This window comes from Symphalangus syndactylus, chromosome 8 (genome assembly GCF_028878055.3).
Source record: "Symphalangus syndactylus isolate Jambi chromosome 8, NHGRI_mSymSyn1-v2.1_pri, whole genome shotgun sequence".
Lineage (NCBI taxonomy): Eukaryota > Metazoa > Chordata > Mammalia > Primates > Hylobatidae > Symphalangus > Symphalangus syndactylus.
The window spans coordinates 128643508-128656345 of record NC_072430.2 but is presented as its reverse complement, the minus strand read 5'-3'; the positions used below and the strand labels follow the sequence as shown (position 1 = coordinate 128656345).

Below are 12838 nucleotides of genomic sequence, written 5' to 3'. Positions count from 1 at the left end.
AATCATGGAAGGCAAAGGAGAAGCAGGCACCTTCTTCACAGGGTGACAGGACGGAGTGAGTGCAAGCAAGGGAAATGCCAGACACTTATAAAACCATCAGATCTAATGAGATTCACTCATCATCATGAGAACAGCATGGGGGAAACCACCCCCATGATCCAATCACCTCCCACCAGGTCCTGCTCTTGGCACGTGGGGATTATGGAGATTATAATTCAAGACGAGATTTTGGGTGGGGACACAGCCAAGCCATATCAATTGGTAAGTACCATGTGAAAGCAAGTTAATGGCCCATGTCATAGAACTAAAACCATTTGTTTTAGTTCTGGGTTGCCTGTAGGGAATTTCCTAGTCAGTTAGCACAAGAGGTTTAGTGGTTCAGCAAATTTCCACATACTAGGTCCCTTCATTTCCAGAGATTGGGAGTGTCTTAAGGACTAATTTTGTAATGTCAGCTAATGTAAGAGAATAGCCCCTGGTGACAGGTGATTGAAATAGATAATTTCTGAGTCCTTTCATTATTTCCTGTTTCTTAATTCGTGAAATAAAAGTTAAGGGTTATCTAAGGAAGAACACTAAGTTATGACCAGTACTTTCACTTGTTCAATAAATACATATCTGGTGTTCATTATGTCATTTAACTTTAAATTTTTTTTTTTTTTTTGAGTCAGGGTCTCACTCTATCACCCAGGCCAGAGCACGGTGGTGCGATCTCGGCTCACTGCAACCTCCGCCTCCTGGGTTCAAGTGATTTTCCCACCTCAGTCTCCTGAGTAGCTGGTACTACAGACGTGAGCTGCCACAACTGGCTAATTTTTATTTTTATTTTTATTTTTATTTTTTGAGAAGGAGTCTTGCTGTGTCGCCCAGGCTGGAGTGCAGTGACGCGATCTGGGCTCACTGGAAGCTCCGCCTCCCAGGTTCACGCCATTCTCCTGCCTCAGCCTCCCAAGTAGCTGGGACTACAGGCACCTGCCACAACGCCCGGCTAATTTTTTGTAGTTTTAGTAGAGACCGGGTTTCACTGTGTAGCCAGGATGGTCTCGATCTCCTGACCTTGTGATCCGCCTGCCTCGGCCTCCCAAAGTGCTGGGATTACAGGCGTGAGCCATCGCGCCCAGCCTAATTTTTGTATTTTTAATAGAAACCGGGTTTCTCCATGTTGGCCAGGCTGGTCTCAAACTCCTGACCTCATGTGATCCACCCGCCTTGGCCTCTTAAAGTTGGGATTATAGATGTGAGCCACTGCACCCGCCTTAACTTTAAATTTGGATACTTTTAATTCTTTGGTTATGGTTTGTTGGTTGCTACCACTGTGGGTCACTGTCTTATCCTTCCCAGTAGGGAGAGGTGTGGCTGCTCTTCTGATTTTCACCTCCTCTTCCTAATTTACCCTGTGGTGGGAAACACATAAACTGATAGTGTTATTTCATGTTAAGTAAAGGCAAATAGCCACCTTCCTCATTTGACTGAAACTCAATGTGTCACTTTCTACCTTTTAGTCCTTAAGGACTTCTGTCATCTGTTAGTCTGCGGGCTCTTAAGGTCAGGCTCTGTCTTCCCTTCATCTTTGAAGCTTCTACTCTTGTGCTTCCCTCTTGATGTAGGCCCTGAATCACTGTTTTGTTGACTAGGAGAGCATATGAACTGTTTGTACAACCTCTCAAGCTCTGTTAGAAATGGAAGATGATCATACATCTTGTGGCACCCCCTTTTCCCAGATCCCAAGCTTTCGGGCACCCTTTCTTTCTTCACCTCCACAGATGCTGCCTTCACCCACCCTTTGATGAACCATCTTGATCAACTGCCAAGAATGTCAAGGGCATATCGAATGCCAGGGCAACAGCTATGAGCACTTATGAGACCACAGGTTTGACTCTTGAACGAAGGATGTCCTTATCCATGGTCTCTTTTTCCTGGCAGGCATCTTGCTGCTATTTTGGAAATTTTCTCTGGGCCATAGAGGTTTGAACCAGTCATGTCTAAGAGCGTTTGTTTCCTCAGGAAAAGCAGCCCTGTTAAAGCCATTGTTTTAAAAAGTCACTTGGAGCATTAAAAACCTTCAAACATCCATTCATAGTGCTAAAATTTAGGAGTGGGGCTTCAGGCAAGTAATATTGAATTAAATATGTGGAGCACTTTAAGACAGCATTTGATTGTACATTTAAAATAGGGAATGCAGATTGAAATTCCTCCTGGGTGCTTTAAATCATGCATTATATGTGCAGTATTTTCAATTAGCTGCAGAAAAAAATATGTTCGGTGTGGCTCTATTTTTACAGCTGGGAATTGCTCAGAGAACACAATTGACTATTTCATACGTGTGAGATTTATTTAAATGACTCGTGGGGCATTTGCAGTTTAGCCAATAATTGAAAATGTTGTTGCAATGTGGCAGGTAAAACTAGGAAATCATTTCGCATTCCTGAAGAGGTGTTCCAAGCTCAGCAGCATATTATATTAGTTGAAGAGGGGCAAACGGAGTGAGATCAGTGTTGAGTCCTAGTCTTTCACATTTCATTCCTGGGTTTTGCCCGACCATGGAAATATATGGGATCGTGCTTTCCGGAAGGACCCGAAACACTAAGGTATTATCTTGTTTCTATTCTGTTTTTATATGCCAAACACAAATGAATGGTCAGACCAGATATGAAAAGACCCATCCATCCTCCAACTCTCTTCTGAGTCCTATACCTTCCCCTCCATTCTTCGTACCATTTCACTTCAGACGTCACCTGGAATACTGATGCAGGAGGCTAAGCTGAGTCTCTCAGGATAGACAATTCAACCTTTCCATGGTGGTTCATAAATATTACTAGGGGTTTGGAATGCATGTTCCCACTAAAATGATGTAAATGGTGGTTAGGCGATACCATATTAAAATAGATCATTACTTGTGCGATTCAGACAAAGTGTGGGTTAACTAGGCATTTTGGAGGCAGAATTAAAATGCTAACCACCAATTACTAACCTTTCTCTGTAATAGTGGTTCCCAACCAGGGGTGATCCTTCCTCTGTCCCTCAGGGACATTTGTCAGTGTCTCCAGACATTTGGTTGGCCCATCTGGGTGGGGTGCTATTAGCATCTCTTGAGTAAAGGCCAGGAATACTGCTAAACATTCTGCAATCCACAGGATAGCCCCCTACAATGAATAATTATCCAGACCCACATGGCAAGAGTGACAAGGTTGTGAAACTTTGCTCTAGAAATAAGTGTACATTCTTTTTTTTTTTTTTTTTAGAAAAAAGACTTCCTCAAGTACTTTAGACCATACCTGCTTATAAGATGGTGGCCACTGTAATTGACCTTAATACATGATGGTAATCAACAGATCATTGAAAGCTTTGCTTTTTCATCAATGCCTCCATTATATATTGAGCACTTCAGTGTCCATGTGCCATGCTGGAGGCTGGGGTGCCATGAACAGGACGGACAAGGTCCCCAGTGGGCTCACGGACACAAAGACAAGGGAAGATGACAGTGATCCAGTTAGAGGGAACATAGGCATGAAGGCCAGAGGCTGGGAAGAACCAACCATGTTCTGTAAACTGCAAGGAGGACAGGGCACTGTAGTCGCCACCTTATTGGTGGCCTAAGTTACCTGCAGTCTGAAAATTGGTACATGCAGTACAGTAAGATGTTTTGAGAGAGAGGTCACATTCCAATAACTTTTATTATAGTATATTATCCATATGTATAATATATATAAAACAATATATTTTTATTATTATACTATTGTTGTTGTTCATCTCTTACTATGCCTAATTTATAAATTCAACTTTATCCTAGGTACTTATGAACAGGAAAAAACAATGTATATAGGGTTCCAAATTTTCCATGTTTCAGGCATCCACTAAGGGCCTTAGAACGTATTTCCTGTAGTTGAGGGGGGCCTGCTGTCTGTGGAAAACGAAGCCAAATCCAGACCAGACAGGCCGACTCAGAGGTTATGGAGAGAGGGCTCTGAATTTTCTTCAGAGAGCATAGAGAAGTCATCATAGGGATTGACTCAGGTTTTAGAGCCACTGGGGCAGTGCAGGCAGAGAGTTGGGTCCAGGAGACCAGTGTCCTCCTCCGGAGATGTTGGTGGCTTGGGCTGGGGATAGAGGAGCTTGAGAGGGGTGGATCATTCAAACGATAGAGAGCTTTTCCTTGTTGATGGTTCTGTGGGATAAAGGAAATGATGAAGGACAGTTTCCAGACTTTGGCTTAGGTTCTTGGATGGATGGTTGGTGGTGTCACTTAGAAAGATGTGGAGCCTCGGAGAACAGCAGGGTTGGGGTGAGGAGTACTTTTTCCTCTCATCCTAGTTTTCTATGATAAAGGGACTTCTATATATCTTCCTACCTTTTTTTTTTTTTTTTTTTTTTTTTTTTTTTTGGAGAAGCACTGTGTTTTAGAGTCTGCTTGTAAAAATGGAAGGTTTTTCTCCTGGATTACCTCATCTTCCAGTTACCATTGTAATAGGTTTTGCAGTGGAGCTCAGATTTATTTCTACATGATCTCTCTGAGCAGTGATCAAGCATTTTCTATATGAGATATTTCATCCATCTAAACAAAACTGTGATGAGAGTTGGCCTAAACTCTAGACTTCTATCATGGAGTCTGTTGACAACTGAGGCAGGGCTGGTCTGGCTTTGACACACTAAAACTTCTTAAAGAATTAGTATAATTCTTATATAATTAGTATAATCCCACCCTATTTCAGTTCCAGGCTGGTAGGAAAACACTTCCTTATTCATGAGGTTGGCAGCCTTGGAAAGAACACAAGGAAAATCGCCAGAGCCTGACGCCCATTCCGTCAGTCGCCAGTGACCATCAGTCATTTCCTAAGCCCATCACCAGGGCTGTCGATGGAGTCACAGGGCTGAGCTGCTTCCCCTGGGAAGGGCAAGGCCTCTCAAGTCACCTTCCCTGAGGACCTGTGACCAGATGTGAAAGTCTGATAAAATCATATGCTAGAGACCCTGGACTCCCTCTAACAGCAAAGAAATAAAGGAAATTGAAAAAAAGACCACAAGTCTTAAAGGCAGCTTTAAACATTCATTTTGATTTTTAGAAATTACAATATTTGAACATTTTGTACTTGAGGATATGTTAAGCTGCTCTGTATTGTAGACCTTCAGAGGCTGAAGAGAGGACCCCAGGCCTTTGTGATGATGGTGGTAAATGGGGTAGCGGCAGAGGCCAGCTTTGAGTGGGGCCTCAAGAACTGTCCTAAGATCCTGAGACATAGTACTTTTTAAAATCCTCATTAACAACTCTTAAAGTAAGAACTACTATTACACCAATTTTCAGATGGAGGAGCTGAGGCACATTGAAGGCTAGCACTTGTCAAAAGTCATACAGTTAATTGGCAGTGGAGGTGACATTTGAACTTGGGTGGTTTGTCTTAGGAGCCTGCAGGGGCCATGTATAGTGCCCTAAATTTTGTTAATTTCTTATAGAATAAGAATTAATGCTGTTATAAGTCAAATAATTATGAAAATGTACAATTATGCAAGCACCCTAAAACTGTAGCTATTCTTTTTAAAAGGACCAAAAATATTACAATTTTGTATAATTGTACATTTGCAGTACAGGGAAAAGTAAGAAATAAAAAGAGCTGTCTTAAGGTACCTTGGCATTTGTTTGCTGACTAAAATTTTACAGTAGGGTTTTTTTGTTGTTATTTTGAGATAGTTATATAGACTCACATGCAGTTGTAAAAAAAAAAAAAAAGTAATTCAGAGAGCTCTCGTGTACCCTTTACCTGGTTTCCTGCGAAGGCATTATCTTCCATAACTGTAGTACAGTACCACAACCAGGAAACTGACATCACACAATCCACCCACCCTATTCAGATTTCACCAGGTTTACATGTACTCGCTGGGGTGTGTGCATTTACTTCTGTGCAGTTTTATCACATGTATGGACTTGTGTGGGCATCACCACAGGCAAGATACAGAACACTTCCACCACAGGGACCCCTCACGCCTCCCTTTTACCGTCACACCCACCCCGTTCCCTCTCTTGTTCTCTAACTTCTGGTGACTACTGATCTGTTCTCCATCTCTGCACCTTTGTCATTTCAACAATGTTATATACATGGAATTACACAGTATGCATCCTTTTGAAATAGGCTTTTCCATTCAGCATAATTCTTTGAAATCCAACCAAGTTGTTTTGTGTATCAGTAGTTTATTTCTCTTTATTATTGAGTAGTAATCTGTGGTGTGGATGTACCACAGTTTGTTTAGCCATTCACCTACTGAAGAACATCTGGGATGTTTCCACTTTGGGGCTAATTTAGAAAATAAAGTTGCTGTGAACATTGGTATACAGGTTTTCATGTGAAATGATTTTCATTTCTCTCTAATAAATGTCCACCGTTGCTGGATTATACAGTTAAGTGCATGTTTAGTTTTGTAAGAAATGGCCAAACTTACATTAAAAAAAAATAAAATAAATAATAAACAGAAACTACCAAACTATTTTTTTTTTCTTTTTTTTTTTTTGAGACAGAATTTCACTCTTGTCGCCCAGGCTGAAGTGCAATAGCGCAACCTCAGCTCACTGCAACCTCCATCTCCCAGGTTCAAGCGATTCACCTGCTTCAGCCTTCTGAGTAGCTGGGATTATAGGCACCTGCCGTGACACCTGGCTAATTTTTGTATTTTTAGTAAAGACAGGGTTTCACCATGTCGGTGAGGCTGGTCTTGAACCCCTGACCTCAGGCTCAGGTGATCCGCCTGTCTCGGCCTCCCAAAGTGCTGGGATTACAGGCGTGAGCCACCGTACCTGACCTACCAAACTGTTTTCTAGAGTGGCTGTGCCATTTTATATTCCCACCAGCAATGTGTGAGTGATCCAGTTTCTCTACATCCTCACCAGCAATTGGTATTGTCACTAGTATTAGCCATTCATCTGGACATGTAGTGACATCTCATTGTGGTTTTAATTTGCATTTCCCTATGGCTAATGATGTTGAACATCTTTTCATGGACGTATTTACCATTTATACATCCTCTTTAATGGAATATCTGTCCATGTCTTTTTTTTCCTAATCCGATTTTTTTTACAGTTGGGGTTTAAGAGTTTTCTATGTAGTCTAGATACTAGTCCCTTGACAGATACGTGATTGGAGAATATTTTCTCTTAGTCTCTTCATCATCTTTGCAGGATCTTTTGCAGAGCAAAACTTTTCATTTTGATGAGGTCCAGTTGATCAGTTTTTTAGTTTATCACTTTTTCCTTTTATGAAACTCAGGCTTTTAATGTCAACTTACGGTTTTGATTCCTGCCTGTTGTCATGCGCAGTGCCGGGTGTTGAGAAAGAGAGCCATGGAACAAGATAGACACTGGAGTGTGAATGATTGTTCCAGCTTCTGTCCAGTTGGGTTCTGCAGTATGTCTTGATGAGCTGCCTATTTGTTGGGGTCATGGACACAGAGTTGCCCTTGTCTTGCAAAGGCTGTAAGGTGATGATGGTATGAAAAGAAAAATATTTCCAGAATAATCCACGGTACCTCCCAACACAAGGTTTGTTTGAACTTGAGAGCCTCTGTCTGGAATACTCTTCCCTGCCCCCATCTCTCCACCCCTTTGTCCGGTCACATCCAGCCCATCCTCCAATGTCTGCCCATGTGGCTCTTCCCAGGAGCGCTTCCCTGGCCACTGCCTCTCACCCCGGCCCAGGTGTGCCTCTGCTTCCATTCTTACACACTCTCCTCGATGTCAGAGCATTTGTAAAGTAAATACGTGAAAATGAAAGTAAATATCAATTTAGTAATAAGACGATTTGATTAAGGTCTGTTTCCCCTCTAGACCAGGCTTTCCCAACCTTGGCACTACTGACATTTCGCTGGATAATTCTTTGTTGCAGGCGGCTGCCCTGTGCATTGTGGGCGCTGCTCAGCAGCATCCGTGGCCTCCCCCCACCTAGCAGATGCCACGGCACCACCTCCCTGGCCCCCACCTAGCAGATGCCACGGCACCACCCTCCCTGGCCCCCACCTAGCAGATGCCACGGCACCACCCTCCCTGGCCCCCACCTAGCAGATGCCATGGCACCACCCTCCCTGGCCCCCACCCAGTGGTGAAAACCAAAAAAATGTCTTCAGATAGTGCCAAGTGCTCCCTGAGCGACAGAGTCACCCAGGTGGAGAACCATGCCTTGAGACTCTGAGAGGTAAGAGGGCAGGTGCCAAGCCCCTTTTCATGCCTATTCTCTCTCTAGCATCCCAGCGCCGGGCCTGGCACTGCGATGCTTCATTAATATTTGTAGGATAAATGAAGGGATAAACCAACTTAATAGGGGACACTTGTTTACACGGCAACCTTGGAAATACTACCCTGACTTCAAAGGAATAAAGTGGGTTTTGTTGGGCACTTGAGCCCCAGGAAAATCTAGAGTCTTCTGTATGCAGGTGGGTATGGGTTTCCTTCTTCAGTACTCAAGACAGCCCCCACACTGAAGAGTTATGTCAGTAGTGCCAAGATAAAGAAAGCCTGCACTAGGGCACAAGAGAACACACATTCCCACTCTCGCCCCAGGCGCCGCACAATGATCCCTCTGACTTTCCCTCTGACTTTCCTTAGTTTAGAATCAGAGTCTGCGTCTGAAGTCCTAGACTGTTTCTCATCAATGCAATGACTGCATTGATACCAATTTACATAGTGGTTCTCCCTGGAATTTTTCTTTTTCTTTTTTTTTTTTTTTGAGACAGTGTCTTGATTGTTGCTCAGGCTGGAGTGCAGTGGCGTGATCTTGGCTCACTTCAACCTCCGCCTCCTCGGTTCTAGTGATTCCCCTGCCTCAGCCTCTCGAGTAGCTGGGGTAACAGGTGTGCACCACCGTGCCTGGCTAATTTTTGTATTTTTAGTAGAGATGGGGTTTCGCCATATTGGCCAGGCTGGTCTTGAACTCCTGACCTCAAGTGATCCACCCACCTTGGCTTCCCAAAGTGCTAGGATTACAGGCATGAGCCACCTCTCGTGGCCACTCCCTGGAATTTTCAAGCCAAGGCTTCTCTATTTGGGAGAGGAAGGAATGAGGCCAGTTACTTTTGTGCATCCTAGAAGGGAAAGGATGTGGTACTAGTAATTGAAGCTTTGGCCTGCCAGCCCACCTTATCCAATTTGTCAGCCCAGGTTCATCTGCATCCTGTTGAGAAGTTTGGCAGCTGGAGGTGGACATGCACACACCACACTGAACCTCCTGCAACAAGCACTGGGGAAGGTGTGAACCCCAGGCTGAGTGACTGGGCAGCTGTTCCTCTGCAGGAATAGAGGAGCTCCAGCCTCCTGACACGGTGCACCTCCTGAAACCCACAAAGCAGCAGTAGGGAACTGTGGATGACATTATCAGTCCTCCCCACCTACCGCCTGGTCACTCCTTACAGGCTGCCTTTTTCTTACTAAGCCAAAGCCAGCTCTATCATTCAGGTTCAGGAAACAGCCAGCCACCGAGGGAAAAACCTAAAACATTCACATATAATCGAAATTATTCTTACAACCACTGTTCTTACTCCCTGGGAGCTTTCTAAACCAATTTGATCCAGTTACCTGCTTAGCTAAGCAAAATGGAGCCCAAACCCCTACTTCCCTCCTCTCCCTTGTGAAAAGGGAGCAGGACCCAGCTAGAGGGAAAGTGCAAGTGAACGCTGCATTAGGTCTCCAAACTGCCCTGTGCAAATCACCCCAGAAAGGCCACCTGAAGGAGGGCCCGTTCTGTCAGCTGGGAGGCCCTCTTTTGCTCACAAGGAGAGTCCATACCTTATGGATAAACAGAGATGCCTTTTCTAGGCTGTGAGAGCACCACTTTGGCAGTGTTCATGGAGGATATGGGGTTTTATCAGGCAGGAACTCAGCAGCTCCCACGTTCCTATTTCAGTGAGCCGGGGAGAAGGGCAAGGAAACCCAACATATATCGAGTTACTACTATATACCAGGTACTATGCTAAACACAGAGAATAAAAAAATTAAGTCATAATCCCTGCCATTAAATATCTAATATGTAGATTTGGCCACATAAATAGGTCAAATCATGTTCACCAAAATAGCACCACCATTTACTGAAAAAACTCAACATGAAATGGTCTGTGGGTTGTAATGGGGTGTAACATTTATCTTAGTGTATATAAAAAGATTCCACTCTATTATTTCTCAACTCTTTCTCCTTTTCCAGTAAATACCATTTTTATTAAAGTTTTATGATCCTTTGGTTTAGCCACTGTTGTGCTCCATAACCTTCTCTGCTCCCCTTTAGAACACATTTCAGCTATTCCAGAGTCTAAGTTTCTGATAAAAGGAAAAGGGATGCTTGGTGTAAGTGGCGATTTCATTACAGAAATTTTGAAGAATACATAACAGTATACAGAATAATAAATAATATTCATATTCCCACCATCAGAAATAACTATATAGATATTTTAATATCTGTCCTGTTAGTCTTTTTTTGTGCCTGTGTATAATTTTTTTTTTTTTTTTTTTTTGAAATGGAGTCTCTCTCTGCTGCCCAGGCTGGAGTGCAGTGGCACGATCTTCACTCACTGCAAGCTCCACCTCCCGGGTTCACGCCATTCTCCTGCCTCAGCCTCCCGAGTAGATGGGACTATAGGTGCCCGCCACCACGCCCCGCTAATTTGTGCCTGTGTGTAATTTTTACATAGTTAATTATACCATAGGTTTTTTTCCAATTAAGTTATATCCAGAATATATTACCGTGTCTTTAAGTTTTCTTCAGAGATAGGTTCTTAACATCCAAAGGATATTGTGTTGGATGGATGTCATTAACTGTTCCTTATTGTTGGACACTTTAGGTTATGTTCTCCCAGAAGCAATCCCTGAGCCAAGGATAAAGTGCAAGTGATTCATTAAGGAAGTGCTCCCAGGTGAAATAGTAAGGGAAGGGGAAAAGTGGGAATTATAAAGGGAAGAAACCAAGCAAGAAATACCAGGCGAAGTCCCACACTCAGAGCTCATGGGGAGCTCTGGAGAGTCAGTTAACAAGCAGACCAGTAGTCAATGGCTGTTAGCCCTCAGGGAGGGAATGGTGTTTGTGAACTGTCAACCACTTAGGGCCAACTAAGAAAGTGGCCTTCAACTCCCACTAGTAATTGACTGAGGTAACAGGTATAAACCGTTAGCAACAAAGCACATAGAAACTAGGGGATAAGTGCACAAAGCTGGTAAAAGGTCACCCACAGTGTCCCCTCCATTGGAGATTTAATTTGCAATTATAATTGCTATTGCAATTATTTATTGCACAGAATATTGCAATACTTTTGCTACTGAAAATAATAGTAAACATTTTTGGACCTGAACCTTTTTTATTATTACATTAGGATTGATTGATAGAAGGGGTATTACTGTTCCAATAGGTAGATACGTTATTAAGATTATTTATGCATATTAGTGATTGCCTTTAAGAAAGATTTTTTAAAAATCAATTTACACTTCTAAGACTTGATACTCACTTTTTTATTGGCAAGAATCCAGAGAGTGTTAGTTTCTTGTCTCTGAATTGGAGGCCCACAGGCATATCAGGGTTCTTCTAAAGGATCAGAGAAATCATGTTCATGGCCCAGTTTTGATTATAGATTGATAAATAATATCTCAAAATATGATTTCTTGAAACATATCTAGATACTGATAAAAAGAATTTACATTTTATTAACATGTTTAAGAATTCATGGTTCTATTTTATGTATTTTTACAAATACTAAAAACATAGTCATGAACTATGTGTAATATTTATGTCTAAAAAAGGTACTTCCATGTCTCTTACTGAAGAGAGAAATTAAAAAGGTACTTCCTTGTTTTTAAAGATTGAGAACCATTGGTCAATGTCACTATAATGTCTTGGGTCACCTCTTGGTTGCTGGATTAGGAAATCAGCCATTTGGACCATTACGTCTTAAAGACATATCAAAAGAAAAGCCTGTACGACTTGATACATAAGTAAACCAGATTTAATGATCTGAGTCAGCAGACTGAAAAACATATCTCAGCACTATTAAAGGTTTTCTGGGACATATTCACCGCCCCCATTCCCACAGTAATGGACCCCTCAATTCTCTTATAGAGACGGCAAAATGCACCAGTATTGTCTTCATCTGTTTCTGAGTCTTAAATAGTCTAACGAAGTTATAAAGATACAGACAAGGCTTTATCAAGGTAGCAGTGTTTGACTGTTTTCTTAGCTTGATCCTTGAGACTTTCTAAATAGTTGCTGAAATACAAATCAGAGTATTTCAGGTCTTGAGCATTGAAGAGGACCAGAAGAAAAGAGCCAGCATTTACAGAACACTTGCTCTGAGCCAGGTATTAGGCTGGTTACTAAGTTTTTCTGTTTGCACCTATTGAATTTCCATGGCCACCCTTGAGATATGATTTCTAATATGGCAGAGGACAAAGCTAAGATGGATGAAGATTGTGACTTGCCTTGGATCTCTTGGTTAACGGGTCGTAGGATTGGAATTTGAACCTTAGGTGAATTTTCCCAGAAACTTAGAGGAAAATAGAATAAATATCCTGTAATCTTGAATTTTAAAAGACAGACTGCTAACAAAGCTGTAATCCTGCCGGGTGCGGTGGCTCACGCTTGTAATCCCAGCACTTTGGGAGGCCGAGGCGGGCGGATCACGAGGTCAGGAGATCGAGACCACGGTGAAATCCCGTCTCTACTAAAAATACAAAAAAATTAGCTGGGCGTGGTGGCAGGCGCCTGTAGTCCCAGCTACTCGGAGAGGCTGAGGCAGGAGAATGGCGTGAATCCGGGAGGCGGAGCTTGCAGTGAGCCGAGATTGCGCCACTGCACTCCAGCCTGGGCGACAAGAGCGAGACTCCGTCTCA

General features: G+C 42.8%; 1 protein-coding gene across 2 annotated transcripts in view; it reads left to right on the top strand.

Annotated features, from left to right (window-relative positions):
• Positions 1 to 12838, top strand: part of SERPINE2 (serpin family E member 2) — a 63724-nt gene that overhangs the window by 16140 nt on the left and 34746 nt on the right. The window lies entirely within an intron of this gene.